Below are 10,813 nucleotides of genomic sequence, written 5' to 3' on the forward strand. Positions count from 1 at the left end.
AAAAATATGTGGCATTTAATAGATTGATTTATTTTCTTTTCACATGGGTTATGTTATTCTTCTCTGTTTCATTCCTATCTTACTATATGCACTGCTCAAGCAAGCATTTATTTTTATTTTTAAAATATGATTTAGACTATTAAAAGCTTAGAAACATGCTATATTATCACACTAAATGTAGAAGACACTTTTTCTTTCACTAATACTAGACTAGGCCTGAAAATTCTATGAATATGATTAAAATGCTAGATTATTAGTTGAAAAGCCCAACATTGTTTTTTCTGCATGCCCTAATATTGCTGCTCGAATCTGTTTCCAGTGAGCTTTCAAGACTTAACCAGATTATTATATCTAAACAAGTCACAGTTCTCCTTAGATTTGTTCCTAAGTCTCTATGTCCCCTTGTATATGCAATAAATGCAGGTCATATAATACAATACATAATGTCACACCGTGAATCCTTTCTCTGTGACAAGAACTAATACAGCTTTCAAAATACTATTTAATTTACATGAAGAGTGGACCATGAACTTGATTTCCCTTTTATGATATTTTAAAAATGGAACAGAGAAAGGCAAATTAACTATCCTTCAATGTCAGATGTTTTCAAGGAACTTTTGTGTGTGTGAGTGTGTGTGTGTGTGTGTGTGTGTGTGTGTGAGTGTGTGTGTGTGTGTGTGTGTGTGTGTGTGAGTGTGTGTGTGTGTGTGTGTGTGTGTGTGTGAGTGTGTGTGTGTGTGTGTGTGTGTGTGTGTGAGTGTGTGTGTGTGTGTGTGTGTGTGTGTGTGAGTGTGTGTGTGTGTGTGTGTGTGTGAGTTTGTGTGTGTGTGTGTGTGTGTGTGTGTACATGTACATGCATACATACTTTTGGGCTGAATAACATGCAATATCAACATATACATTAGAATATCCAGCACACATATATAGTATATGTTCTAGCTTGCTTTCTTTGCTGTGATAAAACACTGACCAGAATCAACCTAGGGAGGAAAGAGTTTATTTGGTTTACAGGTTACAGTCCCTTAAGGTAATCCAGGGCAGGACCTTAAGACAGGAACCCGGGGCACAAGAACTGAAACAGACTCTGGAGGAACCCTGCTAACATGCTTGTTCTCTGGCTCATGTTTAGCTACCTTTCTTATACAGCCCAAGCCCACATGCCTAGAGATGGCATCATCAGAGTGGGCTGAGCCCATCCACATCGACTAGCAATTAAGAACATGCCTCACATACATGGTCACAGGCCAATCTGATCTTGTTAATTTTCCAGTAAGATTCCCTCTTCTTGGGTGACTCTAGTTTGTGTCAAGTTAACATAAGCTAACAATCCATTGTAGTTATAAATGAATTTCCTGTTGAAAATCAGACTGGATGATTTAAGGCCTACACACCCTTCTTCAATCTGCCGAAGGATAAGAGTACAAAATTCTGTAGTCCTACTAGGCTCCAGTGAATGAACTCACACCTGGGGATATCTGGTGACACAAACTTGATTCGATAGGCTTTACCATATATGACAGAATGCGTGAAATCCACTGGGGGGCAATAGGGGTACAAATGCAAGAGGAAGGTCTAAATATGATTAACATGTATTGTAAGAAATGCACAAAAATTCAAAAAAATAGACAATAAAAAAGTGAATAGAATCCTATAGGTTTAGTATAAGCAAAATATTTGTCACTTTGTAAATAAATGTATGCAGTCCTGTAATTTTGACAACTTAATTCATGCAAGAAAGTGTAGTTGTCTTACAGAACATGATAGAAGAATTACAGAAGATGGGTTTCATGATTATGCACTGCATGCATAATTTTGATGCAGCAGCAATAAAATGAGCTTTGTAGTAAAACAAAAATCATTTTGTTTCACACTGTTAAATTTGAAGAGTTACAGAAAAAACTGGAATATATATACATATATATATATATGTATGTATATATATATCACCATGTGAGCCAGGCTGGCCTTAATCTCAGAGAAACCCCCTTGCCTCTTCCTCCTGATTGCTGGGATTAAAGGCATGTGCCACCATGCCTGGCAAAGCAAAATATTTTTTATCAGTAATTATAAATACTGCACTAAATAACAATTTTGATTTTTTCAATGAGTACATGCATATATGAGTGTGTGATTTAATTAATTAGTGTAAATTTTCATTTTCACAAAAATTAAAATGTGGTGTATTTTTCCTTTTCTTTTAAAATAAGGACTCTATTCTGATATTTCAGAATAGTATAAACTAGGGCAAAGAAAAATGATTACAGGCTTATTCCAAGTGATTCAGATGTAAAATTTCATACATTAAATGAAAGGCAGATCTCTCAAGAATGATGGGCAAGTGTGCAATATTACTAATCTTGAAGAGAAATATAGCTGAAGAAAGTTACCTGAGGCTAGACTATAAAAGCAACACATCAAACTTTGCTAATAAATTTGGACTGCTCAAACCAGTAAAGTAATAATAAAAACTGATCATGTATATTGTGCCAAGGAACATACCTGGCTTATTCCTGGTAGCTGGAATAGAAAGATTTTAGAATCTATTAATGGTTGTAACACAATAAAACCATACATCTGTGGTAAAAACACACACAAAAATAGCTTGAAGTCTTTCATTTGGGCATAGCTTTGGGACCTCCTAAATTCAGGCAAGAAGAAGGGCATAATCCAATGGTAACACTATCAAGGCAAAGTAATAGAGTTGATTGAAAATGCAGTTGAGCAGTCCCAGCAGATGAAGGTGTGAATTTCTCCATAGATCATCTTAATGGCAACATTTTCTACAAAGCGACATGGAGCTCTCCTTTCATATTTCATGAGTTCCATTTGCCTGACTTCAAAATGCCAAATGTGCTGGTGAACAGTGTTTTAATATTCATGGGTTTTTTAGGTGGCTTTGACAGTTGTCAACTAGAGAAATGGCTTCATCAGAGAAGAATCTGACTTATGATATCCGGAACACATATGAAATCATGTAGTGATTCACATATGCATTCTATTTGAAAGGTGTTCTTTGCATAGTTATCTTTTATGAAAACTATATAGTTACAAAATCCTTTACGTAGCAGAAAGTCATTTTCAAAAAATATTTGGCTGTATACTTAGTGTTCCAGGAAATTTTGTTAGCCCCAGACTATTGTAATATTTTTAAAGTTGTAGTATTTTTACAAATGTGCTTTGAATTACAGAGTCCAGTACCTATCTTAAAACTTCTCATGAGTACATTCCATCATAGGATGAATCACACATCCATGAATTCACAAATATATTTAATAGTTCAGTTTAGGGTAGAAAAGTAGTGCAGTTCTCTTTGGCTCAAAAGGTTTACACTCTGGGTCTCCAGTACCTTCTAAACATTTTTCACACCGAAACTAGAAAATTAAATTTAAACTATCTAATAATTCATTGACATTAATGTTAAAAAGCTTCTAAATTTTTCACACAATGACAGTTATTAACAACACATACCATACAAGGATGCATATTTTATGAGATTTTGGTATGTATATTGGTTCACTGTCCTGTCCTGAATCTTATGGATATGAAAAAAATCAGTCAAATAATCAGCAGAGTGTTAGCAATATCCAGCAGTTTTTTATTCTTTATGAAATTTTGGTCATTTCTAAGCACTTTATGTGTGTTAACTAAATTAACTAGGTACTATAATCAATTAATGCAGGCATTATAATCAAACCCTTCTGTAGATGGAATTCCTTAACAATCTGTTCTGTATTTCAGAACCAGTGAACAGTCAAAGCCTGGTGAGGAGCCAGGCTACAACCTTTGCCCCCAGCCTGAGCTCCAACTGCACCCTGGACTCTCAGGATTTGAATTTCAATGAGAATTGTCCTAGTTTGTTCTTCATTGCTGTGACAAAACAATCTGACCAGTACCAACTTGGGGAGGAAAGGGTTTATTTGTCTTACATCTCCCAGGTCTCATGCAGTTCATCAGGGAGCCCAAGGTAGGAACTCAGGGCAAGAACCTTCAATGGCTTTTCCAGCCCAAAATTCCAAGTGCCTACATAATGCTCCTAGGAACACCAAGGTCAGATCTGTCACAGCAGTGCCCCACTCTCTGATAACAATTTATGTTCTAGTTTGTTTCTCCATTGCTGTGACAAAACAGTGACCACTACCAACTTTGGGAGGAAAGGGTTTATTTGTCTTACATCTCCCAGATCACAGTTTATCAGGCAGCTCAAGATAGGAACTGAGGGAAAAAACCTGGAGGCAGGAGGTGCAACAGAGACCATGTAGGAATGCTGCTTACTGGCTTGCTCCCCTGACCCCTGCTCAGCCTGCTTTCTTATGCAACACAGGCCCACCTGCCCAGGGGTGGCACCACCCACAGTGGGCTGGGCCTTCCCACATCACTCATCAAGAAGATGCTCTTCAGACATGGGCACAGGCCAGTCCAATAGAGGCAATTCCCCGATTGAGGCTCCCTCAACACAGGTGTGTCAAGTTGACACTAAAGCTATCCAGCACAAGAATCTAGGTGACATTCCCACCCCAGTGTTCTTTCCACTCTTTGTCACACAAAAATTATGTTTCTAAATTATTAAATTTAGCCCTGAAATAACTCTTTGTGAATTTATTGTTCCAAAACTGGGCGTGAATCTGTAGACCATACACATTTTTGCAGTTAATTATGGCATTTTTTTCTCTTTTCCTTGACATTTTTGTTTTCCCACTAAGTTATAAGCATTCAGATAACAGTGGCATCACAGGGTGGTATGTGTGGATTTCCATAGTGCTTTTAATGACTGCACTTTTTCTATTTCCTGACATTTCTCCATTAAATTTAGAAACATAAGATTACAAATTACTGTCGAGTGTGGAAGCCAAGGCAGGACATACTGTCATGAGTTCGTGGCCTACAAAGAAATTTCCCAGGCCACTCAGAGCTATGTAGTAAGGCTCTGACATGAAAAACCAAGCTCAAAGAGATACAAAATCAAAGAATGCTAAATTTTATACTTTGCTGAGAAAATATCTATTGAATACCCTACTTACCTCCACCTTTATATGCTGTGACTGAATATGGATTAGTATACGGTTTCTGTGTTTGCATATGGTTGTTTTAATAATATCAGTAGCTTAAATTCTGAGATTGGAGCCAACAGCAACCCTGGGTCTCTCCGGTGCACAGCTGTTCATGTTACACCTCCATGTTCCTTAGTCAGCTCTTCCTGCAGTTACTATCCCATCTAATTGGACATTGTTCCTAGAAATTTCTAAACTCTCACTTCTACCTTATGCCTGTGACCCTGCCTCCTAGTTGATAGATAAACTATAATTCCTCATCAGATAACAAGTGCCTTTCCCATTAGTATATATTTTTTCCCATTTCCTGACTATTCTCCATTAAATTTAGAAATATGATATTACAAATTACTGTCGAGTGTGGACATTTTTCTTTTGGACCTTTCTGTTTTGTTGCAGAAGCTTCACAATCCTACTCTGCTCCAAAAACCCCCATCCCATTTCCACAAAATCCTGACTCATCCTTCATCGTTTTTAAATGTCTATAGTTTCAAACTTTATAATCATTAATGGTGAGAAATATGCTGCGATCACAAACAAAAGCAAAAACAAACCCCTCAAGTCATGCTGAAATTATAAAGTCACCCATATTCTTACTCCCACTCAGTTATTCAAAAATCAGTTTCACTTTTTACAAGGAAACATGAAAGACAGGATCACTTTTTCTTTTTTTTTTTTTTTTAACAATGTAGCAGTCACTCATCAGCAATTCTCTGACTCATATTTTTAGACTTCTCTGACTATGTATTCCATTTCTTCATCTTTTTCAAAATTACAGACCCTCATATTTTTCTGGTCTTTTGTTTCCACTCTCTTTACACTGTCCTGTCCTCCTCTTTCCAGCACTTGCTTGGCTTAGTTTTGACAGATGTGGACTTTAGTTACCCTACATTAGATGACAACAAAACCCCAAAACAAAATTTAAATATCAATTACTATCTGTTATTTTTATGAGTATTAGATAAGGTTAAAACATTGCTTTAAGTTTTTCAGTCAATGAATCCCCTACATAAATAACAGAAAAGTATCATGATCAGTAACGAACCAAGCCACTTTCCACAAATTCAGTTGGTGAATGGTCATTGTACATCTCTTTTTCACTTCTCACACAAGGAGGCATGTCTGCCTTAAAGATATGTGGAGTCCACTCCCTATGCTCAATGCATGTGACATTTTGGAAAGAAATGACAACATCCCAACCAGAATGTTTGAAAGAGAGCTTCTTAAGTAGGTGAAAATCAACAAGCAAATAAAACTGATAATAATATAAATGAAATCAAGTAGAACAAGGGAAGAAGCTGACAGTAGAAATAGTTTAAGTTGCCTCCATCTGGAAGAATGAGATATTCTCTTCCAAGATTTAGTCTTTTACTCACTCCAAGAATATTTTCCTAATGGCACTGCCTTTGTTGATAACTGCTGTAGAGTCCTTTCTGTTATGTTACCTTCAGGGTCATCTCATGTTCAGGTGGACTAATTATTTCTACTGATGATGGCTTTTCTCTTTGTTCTTTGAAGCAACTAATTTTGCATTATTTCTTGTCTAATTACTGATGCTGCCCTATAGCATTCTGTTTATATTCTGCCAAAGAGTATTCTTTGTTTTAGCTGGAAATTTAGGTAACTGCACTTAAACTGCAAAGTGTGCTTCTTGACTATAGGTTAGTCACAGAAATTCCAGAACCTATTCTTTAGTTCCCTTCTGACAATGTCCATTAATTCCTAAGGACTATGGTTGTATTCTCTGGTCTTCTGGGCATGATGACGATGTTTTCCTATGAAAGTTTTAGCACACTTGCACCAATGTCTAAGACGTTTCATGTTTAAAATTAAAATTGTTGTTCTTTTTTTCTTTTTGTCTGTGAAAGGGTTGCCCAAAATGAGTTGAAGTCTTCGGGGACTGAGGAGATGTCTGAGTGTGCGATGTTTTTATTTCACAAGGCAGATAACCTAATTTTGGATATCCAGAAGCCACATGAAAGCTGAATTCGGTAGTGTAGGCTATTGTGATCCCAGAAGTCCTATGGGCAGAGGGAGATGGAGAGAACTGAGGAAGCCCAAGGCTGAAGAGAGTCCCTATCGCAAAAAATGTGGAAAAGGAGGACCAAATCCTGAGGCTGTCCTTTGACCTCCATATGCTCATGGCATATGTATGCCTGCACTCACACAGGAATATACATTCATACATGTACATGGAATATTCTATTTTAAAAAAGAATTTACTTTATATCACTAAAAAAGGAAAATATTCCCTTACTATTTTTATATTTAGATTTTTTTATTTTAGATTTTATTTTTACTTTGCATGAGTGCTTTGCCTCCATGCATGTAAGTACACTGCATGCGTGCAGCAGGTGGAGAGGCCTGAAGATGGCATCATTTATCCTGGGACTAGAGTTACGGATGGTTTTTGATCACCTAGTAGATGCTGGGAACTGAACCTGGATCCTCTGGAAGAACAGCCAGGGTTCTGAGCCAGTCCTGTATTTAGATTTTTCTCCAGTCCTGTATTTAGATTTTTAAAAAGGTTATTATGAATGTGGGTGAGAAGAAGGGACAAGGATTCTATGACTGAAACCAGGAGTTATAGGAGCCCAAACATCAGGAAATTTTATATATAAATAAACATATATATATGTATATAAAATCCTTTTGCTTACATTACAATAGGCTATAAGCAAAAGGATAAAGAAACAATTTACCTTTTTGTTCTTTCTCTTTCTCTCTCTCTCTCTCTCTCTCTCTCTCTCTCTCTCTCTCTCTCTAGCTTTCTCTCTCCCTCCATATATATGTATGGGATTTTTGCATTGAATCTATATATTATTTTGGATATGTCTATCATTTTCACAATGTTAGTTCTTCCAACCCATGAGTATGGGAGGCCCTTCCATCTTCTGGTCTTCCATCTTCCTCTATCTCTTTCTTTAATGATTTAAAATTTTCATTGTAGAGATCTTTAATGTCTTTGGTCAGGTTTATTCTGAGAATTTTTTTGAGGCTATTGTGAATGAGAAGGAGGGTTTCCATGTACTATCCGATTGCTTATTGTGAATATATAGAAAAGCTACTGATTTTTGTAGATTAATTTTGTAACGTGTATTTAATAAATAGATTTATACATGCATATTCATATATTCTAAATATAAATTGTACCCAGATGCATGTGTGTACATGTGCTACACAGTCGTTGTATAATATTTCTCTGATATGTTCCCCCCATGCTCCAAAGGGAAAAGAAAAACTCTTGAAGCATAGGGCTACAAGCCTGGGCTGGGTGATAAAAAAATACATGTCATCCCAGTACTGGGAGGTAGAGGCAGCAAATCAAAAGTTTAAAGTCAACCTTATGTACATATCAAGTTTGAGGCCAGCTTGTGCTACAGAAGACCCTTTCTCAAAAAATCAATTAATAAAAACATAAAAGGATTACTTTGCCATTTTTGCTTTCATGCCCAGTAAAAGACTACAAATTATAAAGTTTGATGATGCCTTTAATGCCACAGAGGTCATTTTTTTTTTTATCCCTGCTTATTTTTAACATTGAAACAGGAGGGACACCATCAGTGCCCCTCAGAAATACCTTAGAGTTTTCTTCAAGACTTTGTGTGGTTTTATTATTGGTCTGGATATCTATCTATCATCTCTCTTATCATCTATCTATCTATCTATCTATCTATCTATCTATCCATCATCGATCATCTATTATGTATCTATCTTCTCTCTATATCTAGCTATCTATCTATTATCTATTTATCTATCTATCATCTTCTATTTATCTCTCTATATCTAGCTATTTATGTATCTATTATCTATCTATCTATCAATCAATCATCTATCTATCATCTATCTATCCTCTATCATACCCATCTAATCTATCAGTCATCTATCATCTATCCATCTAGCATCTATCTTAATAACACAGATAATACTAGAGAGATTACTCTTCCATTTCTTGATTCATTTAGGATGCACTAGGCAAAATGTTAGTAACCCTGGTAAAAATTCTCGAGCCATTCTCAGGGAAAGACAAGTGCCAGGAAGGGTACAAGGACGGAGGTCCTGAGCTTAAAGCCTTAGACCCACTGAGAATTATTGACTTTCAGAGGATTTTTTTTTTTAACTTAAAGGGGAGGTTTACTATATACTGTCCATCCCCTTTAACAGACACATGCATAGCTGACTGACTAAGGCATAACTAGGACAGGCCACATGCTCTGGTCATGTAGCCACTCAGGGGGCCAATGGCATGTATAGCTTCAGAAGTCACTGGGGAGGTGTTCTGAACAGCCTTTTCCAAGAGAGTGATTCAATCCACCTTCGCAATTCAGGCAGTCCTCATAGACTGCTGCCATGCCAGTAACAGAGACCAACATTGCAGGCCTGGTGCCCTCCCTCATCGTGGGGTCCCCTCAGGCACTGATAGAGCCCCTGGGTCTCCTCTGCCGGCTCCAGCTATTATCTACCTGTGTGAATTTCTTACTTTTTGCTCACTTGGGTGCCTGGGTGGGGCACATGGGTAACTGGTGCATGTTCACCTGGTGCTTCAGCTTTGCCACGACCTTCATCATCCTGATTCTGGAGTTAAGTGGGCTCCACAGCTGCTTCCCCCTGTCATGGCTCGATTTTCCCATCACTTGTGCCTGCTATGGTGCCCTATTGTGCCTGTCTTCCATCATCTATCCCATCAGCTATGTGCAGTTCCTGGCTCAGGGACGTTCCCGGAACTTTGCCATCACCTCCATCACTGTGTCCTGCTTTGCTTGTGTGGCTTACGCAACTGAAGTGACCTGGACTAGGGTGAGGCCTGGTGAGATTACCGGCTACATGACCACTGTGCCAGGGTTGCTCAAAATTTTTGAGACCGTTGTAGCCTATATCATCTTTGTCTTCATGACCAACTCATACCTGTATAAGCATGAAAGGGCCCTGGAGTGGTACGTGGCAGTGTACACCATCTGCTTCATACTAAGCATGGTGGGCATCTTGCTGAACCTTACCAACCACCAACATGCTGCCCATCTCATTCCCCACCTTCCTGTCAGGCCTAGCCTTATTGTCTGTCATCCTTGTATGCCTCCTCTCTTGTCCTCCGGTCGCTCTATCACTTCAGTGAGATGCTTCATGGAAGTCCAATAGATCAATGGATTTGAGCTGCACTTACAAGCTTCCCTACCCCTTGTGTAACTGGTACTGCCTCCTGGCTGTAGCCATCTTAACGGGCGTCAACTTGCTGGCCTACCTGACAAATCTGGTGTACTCTGGCTACGTGGTGTTTTTCAAGATCTAGGATGAACAAGGGGATCCCTTTGCATGTTCCTCCTTACAACATCTTTATCTTTCTTGCCTGCAGCCAATTTCCTCCTCCTCTCCTCCCTGATCACTCCTCCCCATTGCATCTTCTTCCTGTTTCATTCTTCTCTTTCTGGTTGGTTTCCTTCCCTCCTTTTCAACTTCCTGTTTTGATTTCTTGCTCACATCTTGCTTTGCCCCTGAGCTGGCTCCACAGCACTTTCCATGCCACTTTTTCTTTTTCCCGTCAATTGTTTTCCTACTATTTTTCTCGTGGACCTGTTTTCGGATCACAACTTTCTCTTTTCCCAGAGGCCACAGGTTTCTTTGTTTATCTGCTGTACTCCTGTACATTGCACTCCTGTATAGCTCTTCATGCCTTCGGCCTCCGGAAGGGCCTTAATTCTAAAGCATGGGGAACATTTCTTACTTTTTAAAATTTCAGGCTTCTTCTCCAAACATCTTTATTCCTATCT

The 10,813-nt window shown here is 38.2% G+C and overlaps 1 non-coding gene and 1 pseudogene across 1 annotated transcript; one reads left to right on the top strand and one right to left on the bottom strand.

Annotated features, from left to right (window-relative positions):
• On the bottom strand, positions 1 to 105 carry LOC115072704. The gene has a single exon (XR_003851734.1). It is a non-coding gene; the product is annotated as a U6 spliceosomal RNA (small nuclear RNA).
• A 9,293-nt stretch (positions 106 to 9,398) lies between these two features.
• LOC103745242 lies at positions 9,399 to 10,335 on the top strand (annotated as a pseudogene).
• The last annotated feature ends 478 nt before the right edge of the window (positions 10,336 to 10,813 follow it).

The sequence above is a fragment of the Nannospalax galili genome, unplaced genomic scaffold (genome assembly GCF_000622305.1).
Source record: "Nannospalax galili isolate Female #2095 unplaced genomic scaffold, S.galili_v1.0 scaffold461, whole genome shotgun sequence".
NCBI classification, from domain to species: domain Eukaryota; kingdom Metazoa; phylum Chordata; class Mammalia; order Rodentia; family Spalacidae; genus Nannospalax; species Nannospalax galili.